General features: G+C 42.0%; 1 protein-coding gene across 2 annotated transcripts in view; it reads left to right on the top strand.

Annotated features, from left to right (window-relative positions):
* Positions 1-750: 750 nt before the first annotated feature.
* The window catches only part of SEMA3D (semaphorin 3D), a 143,814-nt gene continuing 129,017 nt past the window's right edge, over positions 751-15,547 (top strand). The window contains exon 1 of one of the 2 annotated variants that reach the window (XM_071552746.1): positions 751-910. The gene's annotated coding sequence lies outside the window, so the exon portion shown is untranslated. Of the gene's footprint in view, positions 911-1,128; positions 1,291-15,547 lie in introns of those variants that run through there. The other variant, XM_071552745.1, reaches the window with a different exon arrangement.

Below are 15,547 nucleotides of genomic sequence, written 5' to 3'. Positions count from 1 at the left end.
GTAAAAGTGACTTTCTGTGAATTAAACACCACCCCTTCTATTTAGCTTTTGTCTTGTATGTGCAGACCACCCATCTGACTTCTGTGTGAATGGCAGGGGAGGATGAAGTTTTGCTGAGGGGACTTACATGGTGGAAACTTCAACATATTTCGCTGGACTTCTTTGGCTCTGCTGTTATTTCATGGGAGCAACAGTTGAGATCTGTTCTGCAACTGAGCTGCCAACTGAAGACTTTCAATCTGAGCTCTTCACTAAGGGAAACACAGTTTTTGAAAGAACCCCAGTGTGTCTTGTTTGGAAGTGTCTGATACTCTCTGTGCCATGTGTGCAGTGGCTCTCAGCCTGTGGGCAGGAAAGCTCTTCCTCGGGCAGCCACAGAAGGAAATATGTTGGAGAGAATGGTTTGGTGTGGGAGTGGGTTGGTCCAGGAGAAAAATTCTCTCTTAGGAAGTGGTCTGCAGCATGCAAAAGCCAGAGAACCACCACTGCAGCACATTCCAGGGGCAAAACAAATAAATGCAAAGGCAGATGTCTCCCTGGCAGATGCACTTCTGCACACAGGCAAACTCTTAAATGCGCACCAGCCCCGAGCTCCGGGACACTGCCCAGCTGTTTCCCCCTTATCAGTAAGTGTGGCGAGCTGGCTTTTTTTCTCTCACTCAGTCTACAAGCCAGTGTCCTGCAGTTCAGCTCCCGCTGGAATGTGTCACGGGAAGGAACAGCGTCAGTGGACCTGAGGCTGCTTTAGACAAGTCGATGTGGAGCTGCAGCTGTGCAGGGCGATCCCCGTGCTGGGTCGGGATGCTTCTGTGCGACCTCCCAGTTGTGTGATCCGGCAGTGCAGGAACGGTTGGTGATACAGGGGAAAACACATGAGCTCAAGAGTCCGTGGGCGCCCCGTCTCAGCACGGTGAGCACATCGCTGCCACAGTCTGTGTTTCTGTGCGCACTCTGACACTTTTCAGAGAAGCGATGCCCCTCGTGCCGCGGCCAGGACCTGCGGCGGGAGCAGTGGGTGTGTGCCTGCGCTGGCTGACACAAACACACACACGCCCTCCCAGGCAGCAGCCCATTTGCTGGAGGGGTGTGCATGTGCGTGCGAGGGTGTGGAAAGGGGTGGCGGGATGGAGGGAGGGAGGCCGAGGGAAAGTCTGACACTCGGCGCAGAAGGAGCGAGACCCTCCACCGCTGCCGCAGCCGCCGGGGAGGAGCCGCCGCGCTCGCAACGCCTCAAACACCCGGGCACCGGCCCCGGCCCCGCCGGCTTCGCCCCGCTCCGGCCCCCGGCAGGTACCAGGCGGTCCCCGCGGCTCTGCGGGGCGCTGGGGAACTTTCCGCTGCCGCGGAGAAAGGGTGGAGAGGGGTGTGGGAAAGTGTGCGGCGACCTCTCTGCTTGTCGCGGACTCTCCGCTCGCCCCTGTCCCGGGCGCCGCTGGGGCTGCCCCGGGAGCAGCGAAGCGGTGCCGGCACCTGGCGGCCCCCGGGACCACCTGCCCCGGGGAGGTGGGAAGCCGCGGTGAGGGCTGTGGCTTGGGAAAACTCGTCTGCAGGGCTGTGCCCTGGGAGCGCAGTGTTGGTGGGTTTGGGGGTGACGGGAGAGAAGGAGGCGATTTTGGGAAGCGGGGATTAAAGGCTGTGGAGGTGGGAGCGGCGCTGGGCGGAGGGAGAGGAGTTCTGTCCTTCATCCCGGCATCCCGGAGCCTGCGCCTGCTCCGCAGGGATGGCTCCAGGCGGTGGGAAGGGCAGCAGGGCATGAGCAGCCAGTGCTCATCGGCAGAACTGTTGCTTGCTGAAGCGGTGGCGAAATTCTTTCCTTTCCACGCAATCCTCCAGCATCGCCCTGAGCGCGACTGCTAAGCGTTTCCGTCACCGGGAGCTGCAGAGCACCTGGCTGACCGGGATGCGCACTGAAAAGGGATTACTGGTCTGCTCACAGTAACCACCTCCACTAAACTTTGTGCAGTAACATAGGGAGTGGGAAAGCTCCTTGTTTTGCAGGGAATATTACAAAATGAAAGTTGATGCTTGTAGAAGGGAAGCATTCCTGAGTGTCTTAGGTAATCGGTGACTGTGTGCTGGAGAAGCACAAAGCAGCCACCTATGTTTCCTCAAAAACGCTTTACTTTGATTTGAATTGGGACAGCTTGTCCAAGAGCCATAGAAATCAATGGGACAGTCTGACCAGGAGCAGACAGTATGTTGCTGAGAGAGCAGGAGCTACAGCTGTATCTGTGGCTCTGACAGAGGCCAGAAAGATGCAGGCAAGAACCTGTGCAAGAATTTTAGCACATCAGTTTTTCTCTTTTACTGCTTACTTGCAAATCTAGGGAACAAGTATAGAGGCTTGATTTCACTGTTTACCATTTGGAGATACTTAATACTATATGGCACACCACTTTAATACTTTTTTCGGATTCTTATTAGTATAGTTGATATGATTTTCATCTTTGTCTTTTAATTAGTTTATTTAGCTTATTATGGGCTTGACCCAGAAAAACACATAATTTCCTGCAAAATATGTAAAGGCCAAGGTCTTTACTAAAACCATGAAAGATGGGTGTCTAAAAAGCTTTCTAGGGAGGCACTGGGGTATTTTAATCCCTAATTGCAAACCTACCGTCAAACAGACAACCCGAGATTCTGCAGGTGTGACATCTCTTCTTAAAATTTCCAAGACAAGTCCTGCTCTGAGATGTACCATAAATTGAAGCATTTTTGCCTTGATCAGGCTGAGCATCTTGGCTTCATTTTTAGTTGAACTTTATTTTGGCTTAGACATCCAGACTAGCCTGAGATCCAGGAACTAAATTTGCTTTCCCTCTTCTTAACACTGGATCGATCCAACAGAGATTCTTAGGGTGTGGGCAACAGAGCAGGCTCCCATTAGGTGCAGTGCTAAAACACTGAGAGATGTGCTGTAGACCAGGCAGAAGCCAAAAGTCTGCTGCAGTCAGTATGTGGGCTCTGCCCATGGGGTGCTTTGACCAGAAATGGAAATAGCAACTTCCCCAGTATCTTCTGCTGCATCTCAACATGCAAGAATGACTTCAGTTAAAAGAGCTGTTCAGTGCTTTCAGGATGATCATCCCAGGAAAATGGAAGAGCCTTTCAGTAGTACTAAGGTTACTAATATCAGAAAGGTACAATTTCAAGTTTTATTCTTGCCCTCAGTTTAAGATTGGTGAGCAGCCGCTTTCAGATTCCCAGAAGACTGATACCTCTTTTGGACCCCAGTCCTAAGAACTGTCCTCCACACGCTCTTCTCCAGCTGCAGGAGGCTGTGCTATCAGCCAGTCTTCCAAAACACTGTAATTGCCCTAATCTTACTCTGCTTCCCAATGCTTTTCTTGTTTTCTGAGAGGTAATGTTTTCACTGAATTGTGTTCATTATGCAAATTATACTGCACCCTGGACATTCTACTGGAATTTTGCAACTGAATTAGGTGAAATAAGGCCCTAGGGGGGGAAAAAGGGTTTTAATTAAGGTAGAATGTTAAATGGAAATAGATGTTGTTCATTGGGAAAGAGTCCTTTAAAGTGTTTGCGGATAATGCATCTTTATTACTCAGAGGCTAATGATAATTAAGCAAATCAACCATGTAAACAGCAAGGCATTACAAAGCAAATCCAAAGAATGAAACAGTCCTAACAACACCTGTACCTATTTTGATCCCAGCAGAAGCAATATACTCAGTCTCTCTTTCCATATTCCACAAAACAAGTGGAGAAGCCAATGACCCACACAGTCAGGACCTTTATAGTTTAATTTGCAGAGAGCCGTAATCATTAGAATCACCCTGTGAACCTACTCTTACCTCAGGGTAGTCAAAATAATGATGTGTTTCTGGATTCAGAAGAATCCTTTGTTTGCTTTTTTTGTCATTCTGTTAAAAATACAGCAGTTGTAATCTCTGATGTCTCTTCACTGTGTGCCACTGAAGTAGATATGCTGGTCACCTGTGGCTCCAGAGAGGCTGATTCATCTGCTGGGAATCGGCTGAATTCCCATCACATGCCAGCATTTCTTTGGCTAAAACCCCTGGTGCTGGAATTGGCCACTGAGCCACCTCTGTAGTCTTTGAGGTTTCCTACACGAGGGAATCCTTTGGGGCTGGTTAAGCAGGCTTTCCCACCGCGCTCTCCTGGCAAGGCAGCCTGTGGGATCGCCGGAGCTATATTTGACCTTGTGTCTTTTTAACACCTGGAAAAAACTAAAGGTGTGTGCTAAGTGTCCTTAAATCAAAGAGGCACAGGGAACGTGTGTTGTGTTTGCTTTCCTTGCTTTCTGGATTTTCTGCAACTACAAACAAGCAACAGAGAAGCTCATAGTAAAGCCGTGTGCATGAGACTTGAAATGCAGTGGCTGTATTAAAGCTATGTGTGAAGGAAATTTTGCTCCCTGGATGTGCTATTTTTAACTATTTTACAGTTCTGCAACTGTGTTGCACTTCTTAACACAGTTTTTCCTCACCCCAACATTTATGTCTGGGTTTTATATATTTTATAAACTTAGCAATGGCAGTGAGTCCTTATTTAAATGATCCCTGTGTAAATCTTCAGTCCTTTTATCTTCTCCTTTCTATCCTTGTGTATTCAGAAAGGCCCCTCTCTGGTATTGTTATTTTTCACGTCCTAGAGACATGCTACAACAACATCCACGTGTTATCTGACAGTGAGTGGTAGGAAAAAAGTCAAAGAAAAAAACACAGCCCTTCTATTCTACTCTCCAGCTTAGATGGATCCAACGTCACATGGAGGGGATCCAGGATGAGTCAGGGAGCAGTGCTGTGATCCAAAATTCCAGTTTGCATTACAGCTGGGAGGCAGCATTTAGCATCATGTGGATTTATTTTCTTTTAACGGGAACTGCAAAATAATTTATGGAAGTCACATAACCTATTGGGCAGAGCAGATAACAGTAAGCCAAGAAGAACCTGGATTCCCATCTGGGTTGAATCATTGACTCAATTTGACTATCAGTGTGATGGGTGTGGTATTTAAGCCTAGGACATTATACTGGCCTTAACTAAATCATTACACTTCCCCACAACATAACTGGAAAATGTGATTAATGTTCAGAGCTCTGCTGGTACCTGACAATTTACCTAATAGCTTCCCTGAACAGACTGAGCACAGGACATTAGAGGCATTTATTTTCAACCTTAATTTGCAGGAAAAATCCTAAAGGTTTCATGTATATATATATGGATAAAGACAAATTCATCCTTTAGAGATTAAATGTACATGGAGACCTATAACTTGTGAGGTCTTTCTGCACTGCATGAATTTCACACTGTATGTATTACTCAGCTTTCAGTAACGTGTCCTTTTTGTACATCTTTGCATGTTTTTCTTCCTGTGCTTTTATAAACAGAAAGATGAGTTGTGTGAGCTTTTTCTTATAATGTGGTCAGTTTAAAGCAAAATAAATAACTGTAATTAAACTGTTTCCAGTTTAGTTGGTCAGTGAATCAGGAGTCTTGCAGGAAGCAGATGTCATGCAGCAGAAGAGAGGCTAAAAGCTCTGTAACATCTAAACATACTCCAATGATGTGCTTGGTTGTTGTTGTTTTCATATATTTTAAATAAAAAAAAGAGGAAAAAAAAAGAAGTTACCAATTCTCCTGGAAGATCCTTTCCCAAAATTCCTGAAGACACTGCAGCTCTGAGTCTGATCTCATCTTGTGTCAGCATAACTCAGGACTGAATGCACTGGGAACAGAAAGCCTAGGATTAACTAAAATTACACAAAACTAAAGCTGTTATGAAATGAAAGACTTGTGCCTGTTCTCAGTCTTTCTGTACTTAGTAACTTCAAGGAACTTAAGCACATGTTTAAAGATAGACTGCTGTGTAAAATGCTCTCCTGAAAGAGTTACTTTCCTAAAGTCTAAATCTAAAGTGAGATCAAGCCTTTGAAAAGTAAAGTGCAGTCCTGAGGGCTGAGGTAGCCAAATACTCCAGCTTAATCTTGGCTAGAATTTTAAGATTTTGAACAGCTAGATCTAATGGTATGTGCCTACCTAGCTTGTTATATTCCCCTGGAATTTATCAATGACACACTCCATATAATTGTGGTTACTTTTTGCCCCTCTAAAATCCTTTTTTGGTTTTGCAAGGGAGAGACTAGAAAGAAGGAGTATGTAAAAAATTCTTTCTTAACCAAAAGCAAAAAGTTGACTTTTTTGTTTTTCCCTTGCACTATGAAGAATTAAAACAATGTCTGTTGCTCTCATGCATAATGTCAGAATCTCTGCTAAAAAATACTAAGAAGAAATAGTATGAATTTTTCATATGGAACTTATTCCCTGTGATTTTATAATACCCATATATGAAGTTTAATGAAGGCTTCTGCTAAAAGGTTTTAAACAGTATAATAAAGGAAAAGTGCTGATAACATCCTTTTGTATCTAAAGAGCTCCACTTTGAGAGAGGGAAATAAAATAAAAGGCAATAACAAATAGTGATAGACTTGCAAATGCAGTTCCTTTTCTCCAAGATTTACAGTAAGACCCAGCCCTGTCTGTAAAGTTCTCTGCACTACCATAATTTGCAGCTTTGCAGGATGTAGCAGTTCTATATCCATTCTCTGACTTCTGAAAGAAGTATTTCACCTGCATATAAATTACTAATCCTTTACTTAATTTTATGTCTTCTTTTTTTATGCAAGTGCTAGTAAAGCTTTATTGAGGACATAAATAAATCTTCAAAGCTGCTGCTATACTCTGTCCTACTAACAGCATGATCACATGTTACAACTCTGAAGATCCATTGTTATTTGATAGAAATCAGAGGAGATACAGGAACAAATTTATCACTTATGTTTGTGTAGTCATTAGTTAGAAGCAGTGGACCTTTCCTCATTCAGGGGGGATTTTATTAATTTATTAGCTATATTGCAGTAGCATTGGGAGGTCACTGTCAAAAATCATAGAATCATCACAGAATCAGAATGGTTTGGGTTGGAAGGAACCTTGAAGATCAGGTTCCTACTCCCCTGCCTCATTCCACTATCCCAGGTTGCTCAGAGCCCGTTCCAGCCTGGCCTTGAGCACTTTCAGGGCTGGAGCATCCACAGCTTCTTTGGGCAACTTGTGCCAGTGTCTCACCATCCTCACAGTAAAGAATTTCTTCTTAATACCTAATCTAAACCTACCTTCTTTCAGTGTTGCTTCTTTCACAGGTCCTCTTGTATTTGGCAGCGGTGATGTATGCAATTAAACAAAAAAAAATCCATTTTCATCCATAGTGTAGGACAAGAGTCAGCAAGCACAGAAGATTGAAGAGATGTAGGTTCCTTGAGTAACAAAAGCAATTCTATTTCATAGAATAAAGAGAAGTCTCAGTCTGGGGTTTTTTTGCTGTTTTTACGTGATATAAGCATCAGGGCAAAATTGAATTTGCAGTGGCATTATGAGATCCCCTGTTGTGCAAGATAAATAGCGTGTTTGGCCTAATGATGCAATAAATGAATTGCATTGAATTAACCTGGCTTTTGGTTCCTGTGACCTCCTTAGTTTAGCAGATTAATTTCTGAACAATACAGCTTCAAAAAAATCCACTTTATTCTAGAAAGGTGTACTATAAATAAGTTGGAGGATTTTCTAGGTTCACAAAGTCTACACATGAACAAGTCTGGAATTCTTGGATCCACTGAGCCGTGCAGTACTTTGCGTTGGAGACTAAGCCTTTGTGTTTCAGCTGGAGCAGAACTTGTCTTCAAAAGAAAAAAAAACCTGCTAGAAATACTATGCGGAAACAAATTTACCAAGAAGAACAAGCAATTCAGGTTTTTTTCATCTATAGGACAGACATACCACTTTTGAACTGCTCTTACATCTGTTAATGTATCTCACCACATTAATATCGGAGAGAGTTCATGTAATCCAGTTTGCTATGGAAGAGCGAAATATTATAAGTAGTTAATCTGGAGAAATGGGTCAATTGAAAGGAAGAGAAATCCAAGCATAAAGGGTGATCTAATACAAGTAGATAATGCTTATCACCTCTCTCTCCTTCCTAAACGTGAGATGAAATACCATTTATTTCGTAATGAGCTGGGTTTTTTTTAGGGCAATGATTTTATTTATTTATTTATTTATTTATTTTTAATCTTCATGTCTTTGTTTCAGAGTTTTAAGTTAATAAAGTATTATTCCTGAGTGCAATCCTGCAAAAGTAGGCCTGGGTGAGGGCGTCTCATAATGATCATTTTAACGACAAGAAAGCAATCCACAGATGGGTGGATTTTAATTTAGCACAAGCCCCTGTACTGATCCCATTAATGTAATGTATGCTGGGGCTGAGGGGCAAACTTCTGCTACAGCCTTCAAACAAAGCTGCCTCACTGAGGAATTGGACAGAGTCCATGGGAATGAAGGTAGCACACAACATCATGATGTTCTGTGAAAAAGTAAGATATAACAAGCAGTAGCTTCAGCTAGTGTAAATTAGAGATGCATAACTGTAATTAGCAAGTGATTTGTAATAATTAAGGGCAGTCCTAAGTCTTCAGAAGAAATGAGCAGGTCTGAAAGCTGAAATGGTAAAGCAGAGTTTAAAGAAGAGTTGAAAAGAAGAGCTAGAGGCTGAAGTACTAACAAGTTAATGTTTCTCGTGTACTGGTTTCATGATTGAAGTAGGATCCCCAAAAGCCACAAGTTACGAGAAAGGGCTATGTAAACCATCTGGTAGAAAGTTAGGAGGAGCAGTCTGCGGCTTAAACCCTGTGTTGCACTTTCATTTGGGATCCTCAGCCATGAGGTCTCCCAGCAGGCAGGTCACTATGTCAGTTTAGGACTACATAGGCTCAGTCCTTTCCTTGTGTCAATATTTAAAATAAAATAAAAATTGTAAAAAAGAAATCTGCGTTGGGCAGTTGGCATTTTGCCAGCTCAACTCAAGGCAACCACGCATTTCAGTGGTTCAGGTGCTGAGGTGACCTGGAAGGGCAGTTTCCCAAGTGCAAATCTGAGCAGTGGTGTTGCTGGTGCTTCGGAGCGTGGCTTTCTCCACCTTGGTTCCACTTATTTGTGAGTGCTCTGTTGTTGAAGGTCCAACAGAAAGAGACTGTGGCTTGGCATAGTTGCTGCATCATCTTCCATGGCTAAGATTTCTCTTATTGAATCTGTTCCCATTAATGTTTTGGTATCAGTGTTGATATTTCCTGATACTGAACTGTTGAATTAACCATTAAGAGTCCCATCCTACCTTTTCCCCTATGAGTGTGCTAATCTTGGGGCTGCTCAATAAAAGGTGTTGAAAGAGGTGGATCTTCTGCGTTCAGTTTGTGGGAGAACTGGACATGCTTGAAGTCCACCCCAGGGTTGCAGAGGAGGTGGGCAGAGCAACGGCTGTGTCTGAACACACAGGCACTGAGCAGTTTGGAACAATCACAGCTCTGTTGTGTGTGCACCCAGTGGCCCAGGTGCTGTGGGGACATGGCATTAGGCAGGTTTGGCTACATGTAAAGTCTGGAAACAGCAGAAGAGAGGTTTCATCCTGGTCTTTAATGCTGAACTTGGCTAACTGAAGAGTCAGTTAATACCATAAATCTCTGTTATTAATCTGATCTTTTGTCTAAAACAATTTTAATAGGCAAGGATGCTTTACATAGTTACTGCCTGAATCATTGTGGTCAGTTGATCTGATGTCTTATACAATCTGTAATCTTGTCAGAAATAAGGTTTTCTCAGACCTGATGAAATCCAAGGTGTTTATTTTAAGATTCAATTTATTATTTTGCAAATTGAACTCAAAGCTTTAAAGGCTTTAATGAAAAGCTGAATAGGTGTAATTTTTGAAATGTCAGCCCCGCCTGAGGAAAAAGTGAGATAGTTGATACATCTAAGGGAGCTACTAACATAGTGCAGGCTTAAGGGTTTTTTAGGTGCTCTCTCTAGAAGAAAAGGTGCATTTACCTCTGCTGGTCTGTGCTGTCTGTCTTTTTAAGATGACTATCCTGGGTGATACTGTCTGCAGTGTACAGGTCTGTTCTGGAGTTCGATTTGGTGTTTATAGTCCTCTAGTGACATCTACAAAAAGCAGATATATTTCATCTCATAAAGCTGCCTCAGCTTGGAATAAAGTAAAAAATGGATCTGTGGAAAAGAAATATCTTCCCCAATATAACACCTTAAAAACCTGTGCAACTTTCAGTAAATTTAAGGAAGTTTTCACATGGGCAGATTTTCCATCTTTAAATACAATCATTATAAAGTGCTTATGCTGAAGATTGATTAAACTCACAAAATAAAATATATTTGAAGAGGGAAATGATGGACTAATATTATCAAGGTATCCCATCTTGAGAATATTGACAGAATTCACATATCTGTGATTTGTTTTTTTAGATTTTGGTTTGGTTTTGTTTGGGTTTTTTTCTTTCCCGAAGTAGCTTTACACTTTAAATACAGATCAATTACTATGCTGTCCTCAGGAACCTGAAGCTCCTGTGTCCTTTGCTTCCTGTGACTTTGCTACACCTCATTACTTTCGTAAATGGCAACATGAGCACCATTATGAAACTCATAACACAGACAGTTATCTCTTCAATGGTACTTAAAATCAAATCCTGCCTGCTTGGTGATAGATGATGTACTGTGCTTTTGCTCTTTAAGTGATGGAATGGTGGAAGAATTGGTTTTTTTCACAATTTGTTGCTGTTGTATGTTGATGTGTAAGGATGAAGAATAAGTACTTAGGCACAATACACTGCTGAAAGCTCCAATGCCAATTTCTGTAATTTATTATGGAGAAAAACAGGAGATATGTGCAGCAAACAGTGCAGGGAGTTTGTCTCTCTTAATCCCAAACATCTGGTTTCAAAGCAAGGAGAAAAAAAAAAGCAGAATGCATTTGTCTTGTTCAGTTTAAGAGCCAAGGTGAGCTTCTGTGTGGTTTATCCTTTGTTTTTTGCATTATGCTGGGTCTGTGCTATTGCCAGAATGTCCTGTGGCACAAGGGCTTGGTCTCTCCTAACTGGAATTGCCCATTCTCACCTCTTTGCTGCAGCAGTTCTCAGGCACAGGACAAGCTGCTCCTGCTTCCAAACTCTTCTCTACTCTGAAATTTAATCTTTCTACAGTTTAACTCGCTCTTATGCTTTTGTAAAAGCTTCAAGCACAATTATCCTGTATCCTGTCAATTCCCAGAAATGGTCCTGACATGATGAAAACCCCTCACTCCCTTGGGATACAGCACTCACTAGCAGTCTTACATATGGGGTGTTAAGCTGTTAAAGGGAGGGAAATCAGACAAACTTCAGGTCTTGTGTCAGGTTTTCATGACAATGGTAGAAATACCTTTGTGATAGCATTGATACCACAGACACAGCTGTTCTGCAGTTGGTCAGTGGTGAAATATGGATAGTCATTTTCTTAGTAAAGATATTTTTTCTATTTTTGTGCTAGCTTTCCAACATGTTTTAAGGGTAATAAAATCTGCTGTAATAATTGATATTAAAAAAAGTAGTTTCTATCCTTTCTGTGCTTTCCTTCCTTCCTTTCCCTGCAAACAGTTAGGTAAATGCCACTGAAGTGATGTGAGAAGAGCATTTTGGAATGTGTTCGATTCATTGTGTTTTGTTTTCCATCCAGGAATTCAACATGACACAATGGAAAGTGGGATCTGACACCTCCAAGATAAACTGTTAGACTATTCATAAAGCACTGCACTCATCTTTATAAGTGAAACAGTGTGTAAGACCAGAATAAATGGGACACAGTGGCTTTGAATACAAGCAGGATTGTTATCTTTGGTGCAAGCATCAGCAGAGATTACAGTGGCCTGTTGTGATGGCCCTGGGGAAATCTCACAAGGCCTTGCAGTAGGCACTGTACTATTTGTTTTCATTCTTGTCTCAGCAAAATAGCATTTTGATACTTGGAAACCATGACCCTGTTTAAATTGTGCTGACTCTCTTCATTCTGCTTTGAGCCACATGGGAGAAGAGGTGCAAGCACAAGCACTTAGAAAAGTTGAAAAGGTGCTGAGAGAAGATGGAGAAATTAATGACTGACAATGAAGAAACAGTTTGCTCTGAAGAGCCACCAAGACTGTGGGCGTTATGTTCAGGTGGATTCAGGATCCTCAGTTAGTGTCTACAGTGTTTTCTCCTAGAAGATCAGTAGATATTTCCAACTAGTTTTATTAGATCCCTGATGAGATCTGGTCTGAGCTACAAATATATCACATTATGAAAATCTTCCCAGGCTTACCCTGTGTGTGCCACTGCTCAGAAAGAAAACCCAGCTCTGCTGGGGAGGCTTCAGCAACTGCTCAGAGCTCTTTTTGGACATGCTCAAGCTGAAGATGTGACCTCAGTCCCAAGGGTGTCTTTTCTTGTGTAGCTGTCATTTCCACCTCCTGCTTTTCTGTTAAGCTGGGAGAAAGTCCCAAAATGGGCATTTGAGTTTTTGGCAGTGTGTGCTGCCTAAGCACTTATTCTTCATTTGCCTACAGAGACGTGGTGATGTGTGGGATTCTCATGTGTGTGTAAAACTCCGAAGTAATTTGTTCCTCTTGCAACTCGCAAGACACAGGTTGGAAACCCTGACACAGAACAATCATGTTTCCTTGTTCTGAAGCTGGGTGATTGGGCAGAACCTTGTCATTTTGGTGTTGTAGGAGTTTTAACTTTTTCAGTTACAGAAGCTGATCAAGGCAATTCCATGTAAAGGATGTTACAGAATCTTGTTTTCTTGATGTCCCCAGGAACTGAATCCTATTTGGATGATAAGAGCTAGTCCATAGACAAGCCACGGCATTTAACTGTGTAAGGTTTCATCGGTCTACTTAATAGGGGATGATCAAATGTCCCTCTAATTATTTGAAGTCTGGAAAACCTTTTACAGTTCTTTAAACATCTTTCTTGAAAGATTCGTGATACTTTACCTTTATGTTTCCCACAGGCTGTCCATACTCTGCTTATGGTTTCTGAAAACAAAACATGGAGAGGCCTTGATGATAATTCGAGGTTGATAGAGGATTGTTTTGATTAGTTACGGATCAAGGCTGCTATACCAGAAGGGGAGAATTGCACTTGTGTAGTACCAGAAATAGTGTTTTATCTTGTCATTTGTTTGAATAGTATGGGACTGACACCTCTCTCTCCCTACAAAAACTTTTTTTCCTGTTTCACCTTACTGAGATAACTTCCCAAAAAAATCTTCCCAGATGAAAGGAACAGAGCCTATTTTAGAAATTGACCCTTATTATGTCCCAGGTGCAAGTTCCAGGGAAGTCAGAGGACATGCTTAGCATTCAGCAGTTCTCTCCAAGATTATTCTAAAAAACACATACCACCCAATACTGAAGCCTGCTCTGGGCTGATAAGGTTTGTCTGCATGTGGAAGTCAGTGTGCTGCTCCACTGCAATAACAGTGTGCAGGAGTATCTTCTCACAGTAACTCTCTGCATGACCTGTTGTAGGGAATATGGCCTAAGGCTGCTGTTGAAGTGAAGTAAGTTGCTTCCTAATTAAAAGTCTTCTCATATACACCTCTATGTGATGTGATTGCAGAGCAGCCAGTGTGTTGCTGATTCATGTCTTGCTGTGTCTACTCTCATGGTGACATGCCCCTTGTATTTCAATTACAAGGTCTTAGTCAATTAATTCTCTAAGTGCAAGAGACACGATATCAATGCATTATACTGTGATTTAAAGTGTGTAGATGCTGCATACAGAGTAGAACTCTGTGATCATTGAAGTGAATATGGTATTGTCAAGGATTTTAGTGAAAGATCCGACTTTGTGCTGGTGTTCCTGTGTTTACTTGTATCACAGTAACACCTAAAAAATCCAACCTGGGGCCTCATTATGCTATTACTGCTAAGTTAAGATCTAAGAAGAGCTTAGAGAAGACCAATGAAAATAAGAAGAGAGGCTTTGATTTATAAGGAAAAATGAAAGGCTTTGAGTGTGCATAGCTTGTTTGAGTTTGACAAAGAAGACAACATGACTGTAAATACTTCAAAAGTTTTATTCAAAAAACAGCAGAGGATTTGCTTGATATTAAGGACATTCCAAAGGCTAGGACAGCAGCTCAGGAGACCTGGGGTTAATTCCATGACATATGTCCTTAGGCAAGTCATTTCTGCTTAGATCCTAGCAAATTCCTAAGGGCACCCAGCTGCCACTTCTTTGTCTACATCACTGACTGTTAGTCAGCTGACTGAAAACCACCTAATTTAGGCAATTAACTTGCTAAATACCTTTGCAGATCTAGATCTTGGCCTCTACCTGCCTCAGCTATATATGTCTGTAAATGAGGAAAAATTGCCCTTTGTCATAGAAAGTGTGAGAATGACAGGTTTGAAAAGTATGGATGTTCAGATGCTGTAACAATGGGAGCCACGCGAGCATAGTGAGTAGGAAAACTAATTAAGATGGGATTTATTTCACTTGTCTGAAGTGTAAGGTAGTCACTTAATCTTCCTCTCTTTTCAGTACAGGGATGAGGTGCTCCCAAGGACAGCACAGTATCTGAGCCAGGGGATGAATTCACCCCAGCAGTGCCTGTCTTCACCCTCTCTGGAGGGAGCCAGGACAATGCTTGAATTTTAGATGGTTGAAATTAGGCAAGATAAATGTCATCTTAAGAATAAACGGATCAAATAAAATCAATTCAGTTTGATTTTAAGGGAAAAAAAAAGACATCTTTAATGAACGTATTTGCTGAAATGTTCTTTTAAAAGAATTACAGAAACCACCTCAAAGAACTTACGTTTTTTTCCTGTTATTTGTTGTAAAACATTAAGGAAGTATTTTATTAAAAACTAACTACAAGATAGAGCTCCCACTTCTCCTCTTTCCATGAAGCCATTCTTAAGCCGAGTCCCAAACCTCCCAACAGTGCTATGTATTACTAATAAATGTATCCAATGAAGCCTACATGTCCCGAGTTACCCAATATTATGCTTGAAAATCTAGACTGTAATAACTAAATGGGAGCTGAGTTCTTTTGGCAATCTACTCCTAATATCTCTTGCTTTCACATAGCAGCTTTCTGGTAGTTGGAAATGGTGTTAGCTCTAACCTGCTTGAAAAGAACTGATCCTCAGAGGAAATACAATTATGGGCATTGTGCATTTAAAAAAAATGCAGGAAAATTAAACTTACTCAGAGAAGAGCTACAAAAATTCTGAGAGCTTCTATGGAAGCTGCTGGAGGTCCATGTGTAAAGCAGCTGTAGGATGCTGTGGATCTGAGGAAAAGTTAAGCAATATTGATTCATGAGGAAGACCAAGATGACTTATCTGAGGTCCCTGCTAACCTATGCCAGTGGCACAAGTTCTCATTTCAAAGAAAGAGGAGCATAATTAGTTTATGCTGTTATAGGAGTGACTCGGTGTCTGTCTTCCCTTGTACTGTTATATTCATTATCCTGCAGGACACCAATGTCTCTTTGTGGGTGATTTACTCTTTTTTGGTTTGTACTCTTGAAACAAAAGGCCTGCTTTCAGGCTTTGTCCCTCTTATTTTGATAGCTCCCACCTCTAGCCTGTCCAGAGTTCATCTTCACACATCTGGGATCTGATTTCCCTC

This window comes from Pithys albifrons, chromosome 3 (genome assembly GCF_047495875.1).
Source record: "Pithys albifrons albifrons isolate INPA30051 chromosome 3, PitAlb_v1, whole genome shotgun sequence".
Taxonomy (NCBI): Eukaryota; Metazoa; Chordata; class Aves; order Passeriformes; family Thamnophilidae; genus Pithys; species Pithys albifrons.
The sequence above is the reverse complement of the archived record's forward strand: the minus strand, read 5'-3'. Positions and strand labels throughout refer to the sequence as shown.